Here is a 14,342-nt window from a genome sequence, read left to right as displayed (position 1 = left end):
TGAAGACTGAGGCAAAGAAGTCATTAAGAACCTCAGCCTTCTCCAAATCCATGGTAGCCAGTTCTTGAAGTCTAGATAGTTACTAAATTTTACTGGAAAGAATTCAGATATGCCACTGTTTTAGTGTATGGGTAGAAAACAATGTACAAAAACAACCAAACCCAAAACCCAATAAAAACCAACCCAACGAATATAAAAGAAATTGATGTAAACTAAGCAATGTCTGAAAATGCATTCATTAAGCCACTCACATTTAACCTTCTTAAAATAACACTGGCTGTGTACAAATAAACTGAGTGAAAGTGCTACAAGGAAAAATAAAAATAGATTTTCTTATGTGTTTTTTCCCAGTAACCAAGACATGCTTCCAGTTAAACTTTATCCCATTATAGTCACAGACCATGACTGGGAAGCAGCCACAGCTGGTAACTTTACTTCTAATGCCAAGGGTCCAGACTGTGTGGCCTGAAACATGACCATAATTGTTACCACAAGGACTTTCTGGTCATAGTTGCAGATCATTTCTCAGAAAAAAAGAGGCAAATACTAATAAAGGAAGGAAGTGTGCTTATGGTACATGCTGCTCCAACATTAGATCAGCAATGCAGCCAATACCAATGTGGGACCTTACAAGAGAAGAATGTGGTTTTATTTTAAGTAAAAACTAAAGGAAAGTCTTAGTCACAAGCACCAGAAAAGTGTGGATTTTAAGAAGTCTGACCAGCTGCCAGGTGCTAGGGCAGAGGTGGATGTCCAGTCATTGGGTTCTGCTATGCTTATGTCCGGCTGTTACATCCTTTCCAATATCCTGGGGGACAAGGGAAGACCATTGCCAAGTCCTCCACACCCACTCAGGCTATTCTTAGGCTGGCAGTGATGTGCACATTTCAGGTATGCCTTTTTGGATTCTTGGAGCAGATGGTGATCTGTGTCTCCATTGTGTCTCACCTCTGTGAATGATCGAGGTACTTCACTGTTCTTTGTCTCCAGAAAGGTCTGTCCTGTGAAACTGCAGGTAGATGGACTAGGATGTTGATGGCATGCTAATGTGCGTGCCAGTGATGCAGGTTGTGCTGAGACCCCATCCCTACAGTGTCCCTTCTGGTGCCTCCCACAGCCAAACCTTCCCCTTCACTCTTCATTCACACCATCTTACTTTTTCTATTACAATTCACCACACGCTAAAATTGGCAACATGATAAGAATAACATTTATGCAGCCTTATGGACGCCTTCAGTCTCCTTCTAATTACCCTGCTGGGCAATATTGTTTTCTACATCTGATCAACTCACTCAGAGAATTTATTTAGGAATAGCTATAGAGACCCATATTTGCTACAGAGTAAAATAACATTCAATTACTACTGGAAACATTTTATATCTACTGCTTTTTACAGTAACTAACAGTAGCACTCTATACCATAGTGACTCTGTAATTGTGCTTTATCACTTTCCAAATGCAGTTTGCAGGGGTGGGGGATTCTGCATACGCCAAATCTCTACAAAAACCTATTTCTTACTTATTGATGTGTCTAATAAAAGGTAATTGCAGACACAGTTACAGATGTATTTGTGCTTACACTGAAATGTTACAGCAAGCAATTCATCCATCTTTTGAGACCAGAAAAAGATAGATGAACTGCTAAATATCTTTATTGCCATTATTTCCAGAAGTCGGTCTGCCCATTTCATGAGGTATCTGTGCAGGGCTATTCACCGGTACATTCAAATGAGATTAAGATGCTCTCACAGATTATCTATGCATAGCAAAATCTGATACTCCCTGGCTGAAAAGCTTGCAAGTATGGCAAAGAAGAACATAATCAAATACGCAAAATAAATAGTTGCTGTTCAAAAATAGAAATATTTCTCTAACATCAGTTTGCCTCATATTTAAAATAGATCTTATGTAGGCAAAGCTTAGGTAGCTGTAACTCCACTATTGCTTATTTGTTTTCTTAACAGCAAACTCACAACTGTGCTATTTCTCAGAAAACTACTGATTGTACTGCTCATAATGATAAGATGATGGATGATATATATACTCTACATTCATAAGTATTTTTTTGTTAAAAATACCAGTCGTTCCTACTTTCTATTCACTAGTTTTCTCAGCAGTTCTGGTACTGTGCTGGTTTTGCCTGGGATAGAGTTGATTTTCATCATGTTAGCTGGTATGAGGCTATGGTTTGGATTTGTGTTGAAAACAGTGTTGATAACACAGGGATGTTCTAGTTACTGCTGAGCAGTGCTTACAGAGAGTCAAGGCCTTTTCTGTTCCTCACACCACCCCACGAGCAAGGAGGCTCAAGGTATACAAGAAGCTGGGAGGAGGCATAGCTGGGACAGCTGACCTAAACTGACCACAGGGATATCCTATACCATATAGCATCATGCTCCACATATAAAGCTGAGGAAAGAAGAAGGAAGGGGAGAAATGTTCAGACTGATGGCATTTGTCTCCCCATGTAATCGTTACATATGATGGAGCCCTGTTATCCTGGAGATTGCTGAACACCTGCCTGCTGACAGGAAGCATGAATGAATTATGTTTTGCTTTACTTGCATGTGCAGCTTTTGCTTTACCTGTTAAACTGTCTTGATCTCAACCCACAAGTTTTCTCACTTTTCTGATTCTCTCCCCCATCCCACTGAGGAAGTGTGAGGGAGCGTCTGCATAGTGCTTTGGTGCTGGCTAGGATTAAATCATGACAGGTACATGAAAACTAGAATTCCTTCAGAGGAAAATAAACCAGAAGCTCTCCTCTGGCTTATATCCAAAGGCATGGCATGCACTTCATGACTAGTGGGGACATTAAGTGTAAAGGGGGAGTTTTCAATGGGTTTGAAACACAGGATTAGGGAAGATGCTCAGTGTAGGGATTGGGCTAAATCTGGAAGTAAACTCCCAGCACCATATAGTGTATGTGTTGAGGCCTCAGACATGACTGCTTCTACCTGAAGAACTGCTGCCGTTGAGCCAAGTTACTATTTAATGTTTACACAGACATATACGACAATAACTTAGAGCAATAGCAAAAAATTCTGAGTATGGTCTAGCTTTGTAAACAATAATGACACCTACCTTTATTGTAACTGTTTTCAATTTTTTTTTTTTTTTTGTGCAATTCCTTCACACAAGATGACAATGTCACTTTCCTTACTCTAACAATGTAACAAATAAAGCACACAAAGGAGAAAAGCCAGCAGTTCAGGGCAGAAGTGGCAAAAGTGAAGTTTGAAGTCCAGAACTAATTCTGAATCTCCTGTGCTAATACCAGAAATAGTAAATTGAACATGAAAAGACAATTTCAGACATAATGATGAGGCACAAGCAATGTGTTACTAGAAGGGAGGGGGTGGCATGGATTTGGCCAAATGAAGATCTATTCTCCTTATCTTATATTCTAACACAAGATAAGGAGAAACTCTTCTGTAAGTCATCCAAACCACTTCACATAAAAAATGTATAGAGTGACAGAATAACCCCAATTTAAATTAAAACTGTAATGATTTTCTTTTAATCCTCTAGGTAAATTTGCATGTGAACTTACCTAATATCTCTTATTATTTTAATGTAAAAATACCCTGAATTATAGCATTCTAAGTAAAATATACTTAAGATATTCTTTTTATAACTATGTTAAACATTTCTGGTGTATCGTCCTTTGTTTAAACCTGTAGTGCTATCCATGTAAACACGGTGTATGGCTATCTCCAGAACTACCAATTTGGCTTTTTAGCATACCAACCAACAGATTTATAATAGACCAATAGTAATACCCTTTACAACGTGTATCTTCTGCAAACCCACAAGCCAATTAATTTGTCAGCACACCATATTATACTTGATAGCTTTCTGCATCTGTAGTTCCTGGGTCATATAATGTAAATGTATGTCAATTTGTTCTGTGATATTACTTTCTTCAAATACGATTTTGCAAATTGACTGTTCAATTAGAATTGTATTCTGAATTAATTGTAATAATTGTATAAAAGCTTTTGCTTTTATAAGTCTTTCATCAATGATACAACCTTTCCAGACAGACTGGCATAATTCCTGAAGATCTTCTTTTTTTCACATTACTAAACCGACAGAACCAAAAGTATTTTGTTATCCATATTGCTATTTTACCTATCAACAAAAAAGAAACTCAAAATGTGAGATATTTGATTTTGGCTTAATACAACAGTGAAGTTTTTATTCCTGGTAAAGGAACACTTAAAGACATATAGGAACTCATCTTAATGGTAGCACGTGATGATATTTCTTTTTGCAGGATTTCTCTAGAGTCCCTGTTGCTTTATAAGTAAGTTGCTTTGGAATTCATATTATACTGAATAATGAAAGTGTGTATATACATATAAATTGAATAAATTGTGTAATAGGCAACAGTAAATTACTACTAGAAAACTAGCTTACAAGTACATAAGACTGATGGACAGTTTAACTTTCTTAAAATTAAGAAAGAGCTGGAAGTGAAAAATCTGGAAACAATATTATTTTTTACCTTCATCTATTCTTCTCTGCAAGAGTGATCTTTTATATAACATATTCCTCTGAATACTAGGAAAGGTAGTAGTGGGAAAAAAAGATTCACGGGAACAGAAGATCTGAGGTGGGAAGAGATCCTGGAAATTGCTTAGTCCAAACACCCTGCTTTCAGCAGGCTGAGCTCCAGCAGATTGGTCATGGTCTTGTCCAACCAGAGTTTGAATATCTCCAAGGTTGGAGACTTCACAACCTCGCTGGGCAACCTGTGAATCCAAATAGGATAGAGTAAATCCAAAAATTCATTGTGTTTGGATTTCAAGTACAGAAGATGTTATTTATTTCTCCTCTAAATATCTATTAGTGACTTCCTAATCAAAGCCACAATTGGGTGCAAAAATCAGTTTACCAGTGTATCGACAGCCAGCATGCAATCAGATAGGCTAGTTGTTTTCAAGGTTTCTCAATGAAATAAGTAGGTGGAATCTGTTTTACATTCATGCCAAAAAGTAGGTAAGTAATGTGAAAGATCTTCAACGGATAGCTTTTTATAGATGAATGATTGAACTTGCAGCATGTTATCAGAGAGAGAGATACTAACACTGTCATTAGGGCACATATTATATGTAGAGATCAATAGTTTCCAGGAGGCATGTCTGGAAAAGAAATGGTCAGGCAGCCACAAAATGTCATTACAAGTCCCAGTTTAGGAGCTGCTTTCTTGTCCAGTGCCTCTGCAAACATCAAGGGCTGTGAAAATTACCCAACTAGGAGCTTCTGGAAAGCTCAAACCATTCTGTTCTTCTCTCTTTCTTAAGATTATAATGTCTGGGTGCAACTAAATCTAGAACTCAGAAAAAGGCGCTACTGAAAACCTGCTGTATAAGAAGTAGTATGTTGCAGCTTGCCTGGTATGACTTGTGTCTGCTGAAAGAGACGCAGTAGGCTCTCTAAATACCTCCAAATGAAAGCTTTGAAATCAAACCTAAAGTGGTACCTTTACGTCATCCAGTTGAATGCAGTTATGCATAGTGTAAAAAATGTGGTGATGTGTATATTTATATATACACACATATATAGGCATGTGCATGTACACTCAGTTAGAGGTAAATGACATCAATTAATTTAGTAATTTGGGGGGAGGGGTACATGTGTATATCTTGTGATCACCTAAATTTTTGCATATATCTAAAGAAAGAAGCCTTTTTTCAACAACTTCTATACTTTCCATACAAATATTATCAAAACATCTAAAAGCATTTGCAAGTTTTTTCTTACAGGAAAACCAAAGTAAAAGTGTTCACAGTTCCTCTGAATATAAACCATTTTGGCATTGCAATTCTCTATATAATACCTGGTGTTTGTTAATATAGTCTGCAGTGGAATCATGTTCCCTTTGCAATTGTTGTGAGTACAGGAAGCTCCTGTAATTGCAGGTATCTGGACTAAAGGCTGTATCCAAATCACAGAATCATAGAATTATAGAATAGTTAGGGTTGGAAAGGACCTTAAGATCATCTAGTTCCAATCCCCCTGCCATAAGCAGGGACACCTCACACTAGACCATGTCTGTAGACCACACTAGACCCAAGGCTCTGTCCAAATCACATTCATTTTCACTCTTATTTGTTTTCCAACTCCAATACAGTGTTGAAACCACACTTAAACTGAAACCATTCTGACTGACAGGTTCTCTGTAATTAATGGGCTGCTCTGGTGATATATATATCCCTATTGCATACTATAACATACCATTGGAAGAACTTTAAATGAAGCAACAGCGTTTGCTTTTTATATAAAAAGAGAACAGGAAGAAGGATGTCTTTTATGTTTTCTAACATAAAACACACCAGCAATTTATTTTCCGATACTAACTGAGGTTACACAGAAAAGGCCTTCAGAATCAGATTTTGTGCCTATGACCAGGAGAAAGGAATCAGAGTATAAAGTGTTTATACGATACATCCACTTTTAATCATTTTCCACTAGTGATTTTAATATTGAAAACAGATAAAGGAACAAAAAAACAGATGCATAATTTTAAACTTTGAGTGATTTTCAGACTAGTTAAGTTTATGCACAATCCATACCCGACATCTTAATTCACAGTCAGCTGTGGCCTGAAAAAGAAGAAAAATGAAAGAACAGCAACAAAGTAAAAAGGAAAACAGATGAAGAATGTGGATGAAGAAATGGAACACACAGTCCCTCATTTTGATTTTTTTTTAATTCCTTTGGAATACAAATCAAAGTATAAAAATTAAATTTAATTGACAGAAATGTAAAAAAAACCCAAAACAAAACAAAAACATGCTGAGGAATAGGTCAGAAAAATTCATGTTGTTTGAAGAAATTAATAAAAAAAATTATAACTTGTTTTCTATTGAAAAATCTTGGCAGAAGCCACGTTTCATTTCATATAGCAGTACAAAATATCTGGTCAAAGGCCAATTGAATTTGATGTAATTCTTGCTATCTACTTCAATGAGTCATGTATTTAACCTTTTATGATTCAAATATACTTAAGGCATTCTAAAAAAATAATAGGCTTAATAGATGCCAAATACAAAATAATACAATGTGTACTGACTAGGTTTTCTCAGGCATCTAGAAGAAAACCCAACACTGATTTGAAGAAAGGAGAGAATGGCCCCCTCAAAGTGAAAACCTGAATATCCAAATTAATAACAGATCCTTCAAATTTTATGCCAATTTGAATACATCTTCTTTCTATCCCATTACAGGTGATAAGTTAAACATAAAAAGTAAGCAGGTCTTCAATTTACCGACTTGTGCTTGCAGCAATGATACTGTACATAATCAGAGATCAGACCATAATGGTCTGCCATGGAAATCCCTGGTAGGTAATTTTATTATTAAAAATAAATAAAAACATTTAAAAATTTTAGGAACCCTATATAAGTTAATGCCTCAGAGTCAGATATAATTCTTTGAAATTGCCAGATGCAATTTTTTCTTTTTTTCCACAAAGGACCATCATTTCAACACTTACAGTAGATTTATCTTAGTAGAGGAGAATATTCTCACAGTATAAATGTCAGAGTGAGTAGTAATCTACAGAAATAAACTAGGATAATGTCATGAATGATGGTCTTTCATTTTTTCTGTGAAAATATTAACATATATAAAAATATAAATTAAAAGAAAGAATTCTAATCATGCTCTTAGAAGATATGGATGTTGCTCTGATTCAACAAAACATTTGCAAGTGTGTTCAAGATCTCTCGTTGTTCAGAACAATGAACAAATGTGTTAGCTGAATATTTCTCTGAGTAATTTGTTAGCAGAAAAGTACTGACGGGAAAATTGAAACTACTTTTAGTATGGCTCACATTATCTGCATCCTCCAGAGCTTTTGTGCTGCATGCTGGTTTCTATCGTGAGGCTACAGCAGAGAACAGGAGTATGAAGATGAGGAAACCAGTATGCCCAGGAGGCACTGCAGCATTTTGTCAGACAAGAATTAGTTTTGAACCAATTCCCAAGCAACATGAACATGATTATTTACAGTATTCAAAGATGTTTGAACTTTCCCCAAGCCAAAGTATTTGCCCTGAAGGATATTTCTGAAGGGGAGAGTGAAAGAGCGGAAAGGGAAAACTTCAGATCCAAAGAACCTGAGGGATGTTCTCTACCAATATCACTTCTAGTGAAAATGAGCTCATTTCTATGTGGGTTTCACCTTCTTAATCTCCTTGAAATCTACTATTATTACCACTATCCTGTCTCAATGGCTTAATTTCAGAGGGATAATTTTTGTCCTCAGCTTTCTTTTCTCTGAAAATCATTACTGGTCTGTTCAGGGACAGGTAATGAGGAGCCCCTGATGTGAGAGCAGATGGTCCCACCAGCAAGTCAGCAGAGGTCATCTGTCTTGCCTACATTGTAGGAAGATGTGTACTTTTAGGGACTTCTGACACAGCAATCTATATCTTACCAGTTCCAGCTCCAGGATTTACTTACAACAGGTCATGAAAGGCTTTTTGCAGAAGTCTGTTTATATCAAAAGCATATGATGGCAAAGAATCACTTCCCACCAAAAGAAATTTCACCAGATACCTTTCATCTTTCTTGAGTTAATATTCATAAAGATAAGAAAAGTAGTACTTCTAGTTGTGGTTTATACTCAGACTTTACAGCTTGCCTGGTCTTGTTTCAAAAGAGTAAGATTCAAGATGAAAACATCTTGATACAGAAAACTGTATCAAGTGGCACTTAAGTCTAACCTGCTCAGATAAAATAGAACTTTTTCATGTGTAATGTATGGTGAGTGTAGATTGAATGAATAAATTCTGGATTTTCCCGCTGTTATATACCAATACATAGAAGCAGTAAAAATAATAATTTTGCTTTTCTATTTGTGTTATCGTAATTATCCATTACCATTTCTAAAACATTGTCAGCAGCTTATTTCTTCTTTGACAAATAAGCACTGCAACTGTTCTGCAAACAAGCCACTCCAGGATTTGAATTTTACTGCAGCCTGCACTGCCGGATACCTGCCTAAGCTGTGACCCTCACATTTCTTAATGAACCCACTCTACATGACTCTCCCAGTTTCGTCTGGGTACTTAGTTGCCAGCTGGGGTTAAACCACAATGACTGCCATTCTTGTAAAACTGTCATTCCTCAATGACTGTCGTTCTTCAAGTAAACCAAAATTAAAGGTGTTGCTAACATCATCTTTTTTCATCATCCTGTCATTTTCCTCTAAATACTTTCTGTATTTCTGTCTCATACACAGTAAAACTCCTACACATTTGTAATTTTAACCCAATCATTATGCCCTGTGCATAAATCCATCCAGCTGCAAACTTAGAACTTATTAGAGAAGTTAAGCAGTTACAAGAATTCCTGCTCAGGCTTACTAACATAGACCCAATATAAGTATTGTCTGAATAGGATGTATCACTCCATTAATATAATAGCCAACTTTTACATTAAGTTCAAGTTAAGTTCTGCAAAAAAAACCAGCATCTTGGCCTCCATCATTGCAAGCACCATAAGTTTAATGGGCTGTCACATGTGTAAACAGAACAGACATCTGGGCCAAATCCAGCTCTTGAATAATAGCTCCATTGCCTCTATTGCTGGCTTTCACTCAATATGCATAAACAGGGAGTTGAAGGAGATTTTTCCTAGTATTTTAAGACTTTATATCAGCTGTTTTCCAGCAGGATTTTTGGAGAGAACAAGTCAGATAGACCTTTTTTTTTTTTTTTTTTTTTTTTTTTTTTTTAGGCAAATCCTGCTTTTTAAACAATGGTATTAATGATCTTTCTTTATGAATATTCTAACTTGACATCCATCAACTAAATCCTGCATGTTCAGAAAAAAAGGAAAGGCACTTTTTTATAATGAAAAGAGTTATAGTTTCCTAAGTTTTATATTTTCAGAAGTCGTTAGTGACTTGGAGTATGAATGTTCATCTTTCTTTAAAATTTGTTAGAAATCCGGGTTTTCTGGGGATGGGGCCTGTTTAATATACTCCTAACAGAGTACCCAGAGCACAGCATGAATAATTACTTGTGCTTCTGGAAAGCTACAGCCAACATGTCTTTTCCATTTGGTGGTTTGTTTTGTTTTTTTTTTTGCAGAAGTGTATGAGGTTTTAGTAGCTTCTGGTAAATGTTACTTATGGAAGACAGTGTTCTAATCCAAACCAATGTGCTATATAAAGGTTAGAGAAAAAAATACTGGAAAATTCTTAATTCCTATGATTATACTCTAATTTTAGAGAGAAATATCTGCTTTCTGTATTATAACACTGTCATAGACTATGAGGATCATAGTAAACAGTATAGAGCATTCCCACTCCTCTGTGTTACAAGTATATGAAATATTACAAAACAAGTATCACCTGTATATTATCTGAAGTGTTTATTTAGGAAATCTCCTTTTGCCTTTATAGCATTTCCAAGTGATCTTGGCCACTGAGAGGCTCAGTTTTTCAAACAAACAAAGCCACTAAAATCTAGGCAGTTATCTGTAACATTAATACAGATAATCAGTACAATTCTAGAAATGCAGTATTTGAAAAGTCTTGCACATGTGCATTAGCCATGCACCAGTGAATATTCACATCTCTAAAAATGAGTTATATGTTATAGGCTACCAGACAGTACTATAAGGGAAGAAAATCTAAATAATGCAACTGGTAAGACATCCTGAATGTACTTAAAAACAGGGACTGCTGTTGTAATGGAACATGAAGTAAAAATGCACTGATCTGGTGCAGTTGTACTTAAATTCTCCCTAAGCACAGACTGGAGTACTTTTTAATAGAACAAACTTGAGCTCAGAACTTCTTCAAAAAAATATCCTCAACAAACTGTAGGGGAAATGAGACAAACCCTTGTTTGTCTACTAAATAGACTCTTTAAGCCAAATTACCCAACCTAATAAAATACCTCTTTATACCCTTTCAACAGAAAAGAGGAAAGCAACTAGGTCATTACAAAGACTGACAACTTGTTTTTCACAATTCTCCTTACAATGTCTCTCCCAGGGACAAAGTTACAGTGAGTCACTCACAGACTGGAACATGGAGAAACCTGAAGACAACAAAGGTGGAACCAGAAGAGAACAAAAACCAGCAGCAGTGAATGAGAATGAAAGGCAGATCAGAAGCCAAGTTTTAAAGTATTAGAAAAAAGTGAAAAAGAAAACAAATTGCCACTTTGCCAGGAAGATTATAAAGAGCAAAAATTAATTAGGAGCTCTCATTTGATCACTTATATATATAGTTTAAACCATTGTAACATACAAAAATACAGTTAAAAAAAAATAAAATTTGGATCCAATGTATTGTAGAAAGCAGCCAAATGGAGATACAGTATACTAAGAGACAAAGGCAAAACAAACAGCCCTGTCTGCCCCCACTCCTGTGTTTCTTCACTGGAGTAATGTAAGAAATGCTGAATGTACAGGTGACATAGTCATACAGTTCTATATATTCTAGGAAAAAAAAAACAGAAAAAGAAATTTAAAAGGTGTCCTAACATGCTATGAAATGCAATGGAGTAATAAACGTATGAACCTGCGTTGTAAAATCCATGATGACCTTGTTCGTTTTAATAAAATTCCCAATGCCAAATATGTTAATAAATTTTTCCAATTTCTTGCAAGTAAAATGGAAAAAAAAAAAATGAAACTTGTTAAGCCATTTCAAGAAACCAAAATTACTTGTGACCAATTCAATAAACAATTTGTAACTAAAACCAAATTAATTTTTCTATATATTTAAAGCAAAACATACTGACTGTTACAAAATAATGCTGTCATTTTGAACTTTTTCTGTATAAAAACAGCCATAAAAAAACCCTAACAATTTATCATTCTTAAAATTAAGTAATGTTTATGATACCTAAATAAAATTACTGTTCTAACATACTGGTGAAGGATTGAGTTAATGTAGAAAAGGTTCACATAAGAGCATCTAGGTTACATTGTAACATGTAACAGCTTTTAAAATTCATTAATGTGTATTGTCTGTTTATGCATAGCATATACGCTTCACCACTGTCATTATCAGTGACATCATCGAGGTGGTTGAAATTTAATTCATTCTGTGTGGTGTTCTGCCAGTCATATAATGTTAGAGATAAATTTATTTAAATATTTCATTCACCTGTCTCTATTTTACACTGTAATGCCCTCCCAGCAGTTCAATAGTATGTATCTTTTTCATTTTTCTATCATGCCTATATTCCTATTTTTGTAACATTTTAAAAAAAGAGGTTGACACTTCAAGAAGCTGTTTCTATCAAGTGTTTCCCGACTTCTCACATTCCATTATTCAACCAAAATCACATTTCTCAAAGCATTCTATTGAATTTACCACAAAAGCAGAATTTCAGAATGTGATATTATATGAGAAAAAACAAAACTAAATAAGATTGTCAGTGTTTGGCTTGTACCCATATTATCTCTAGGGAATCTGATTTAAGAAGAAATTAATTTGTTTTCTATGTCAGGAGTCACTGTGGGTGAGCAGAAGGAATAATCCAACAGCAGGGCTCACTAGGACTGGTACAGAAGTTACAGAGGCAACTTGTAACCTCCCTCTGTGCCATCCTAGCTCTGCAGCTGAATTCCAACATGCAATGCACCTGTTCTTGAACTACGTCTTGCGGGGTAACAGAGAGCACAAAAAGGTAACAGAGGTTAAAGGCAACAAAGTTGCAGAAACTCTGTCAGTAGTAATCCTCTCTGCTAAAGGAAAGCAGTTGTAGATAGTGTTGAGGGAGTGTCTCATGCACCAATCAACAATTTTTGGTGCTGTACAATGTATTGTTCCATGATTTCCTTGAGTAAGACTGCAGAGGAAACAGGTTTTGGGAAGGACATAGCTTCTGGGCTTCTTAATAGATTCAGAGTTCTCAAATGGATTTAGAGGGCTCAAAAATACTTCGTTTTCAGGAGATACAAAGAAATGCCATCTCGTTGCTGAGCTTAGCAATGAAATCCAAATCTCATTTGGAACTGGATTCTCTCTCTCATCTTTGTACATATGGCCTCGATGCCACAGCTGTACATTGCCAAGCAGTGATTATTTCACCCTCTCTCTTCAATGAATGTAAGAGACAAGGTCCTCCTATAACAGTAATTATTTAATTCTTAGTTTAACTGCAGCTAGTGCAAATCACCCTGCTTCCCCCAAATGGGAGGATTTCTTTAGAAGAGCTGCTTACTGTAGGATAGAGCCCTTTCTATTTTTCTTGCTGCTTTTCTTCAGTGCTGGAAAACATATGGGTTGAACTATTCTTAGTTTTCAACACAAAAAATATGAAAGTGATGAAAATCTGACTCCAACGATTTCTAATTATAAAAACATTGCACTGTAAAAATACAGTGCCACTTCTGTATCACATTTAGACTAATAGCAGATTCCTAACAGAGGCCAGTAACCACTGTTTCAAGGTAAGATATGTGACAATTGAGAGATATGCTATTATAGAATTACTTTCTACCTCTAGTGCTTCGATACCAAAGATTTGAACACTTATAGAAATAAATTTCATTAACAAAGATAGCTGTAGACAATTAAAGTGCAAGTGGAAATTGAAGATCATGCTGATTGAGAACATCAAATGACAAGCTCAGAATAAGGCAAATTAATAGCCTATAAGAAACATTCATGAAAAGAGAAAATATTTTTTTCCCTAATTGACATCTTTGGACTATCTGATCTACCTTAGCTTAGAAGGCAAAAGTCTTCTGACTATTTATAGTTCAGAATATAAATCTAATTCATCCTGGCAAGATCTCAAATAAAACTGTTTCCATTACTTCACCAACAGAGTAAAAAAAAAGGCTTTTGAAATTATTACTTTTGAAATTATAAACTGTGTGATAAAAACAAATTTTTGTATGACAAAGAAACATTTATTGTCTATAACTGATATGTGTGTTTTTCTCTGAAAATCAAAAAAATTAACCTGAAAGTAGGCATGAGCATCAATGTTTATATTCTTTCAACTTAATGACCTAACTTCTGCATCATGTGTCCAGAAATGTCCTTTTTTCAGTGTCCAGAAATGGATTTTATTAATATTGATTATTATTTTAAAATTATAATGATTTTATGGCAATTTGTCATGCAGGATTCACCACACCATTTCTCAACACTGTTATTTTAATGTGAAATAGAGGGACACCAGTTAAGCTTAACAGCTGTATCATACGCACTTGAATGATTTCAGTCAAAACATTACTTTCCCTAAGAGAAATTTCTTACATCTAAGAGACAATGCTACTTGTTAGAGTTACTTGTTACTTCCGAGAAAAAGGAAAAAACTTTAGAGGAAGTTGTATGTCAACAGAGACTA

The sequence above is a fragment of the Strigops habroptila genome, chromosome 7, assembly GCF_004027225.2.
Source record: "Strigops habroptila isolate Jane chromosome 7, bStrHab1.2.pri, whole genome shotgun sequence".
In the NCBI taxonomy this organism is placed as follows: domain Eukaryota; kingdom Metazoa; phylum Chordata; class Aves; order Psittaciformes; family Psittacidae; genus Strigops; species Strigops habroptila.
The sequence above is the reverse complement of the archived record's forward strand: the minus strand, read 5'-3'. Positions refer to the sequence as shown.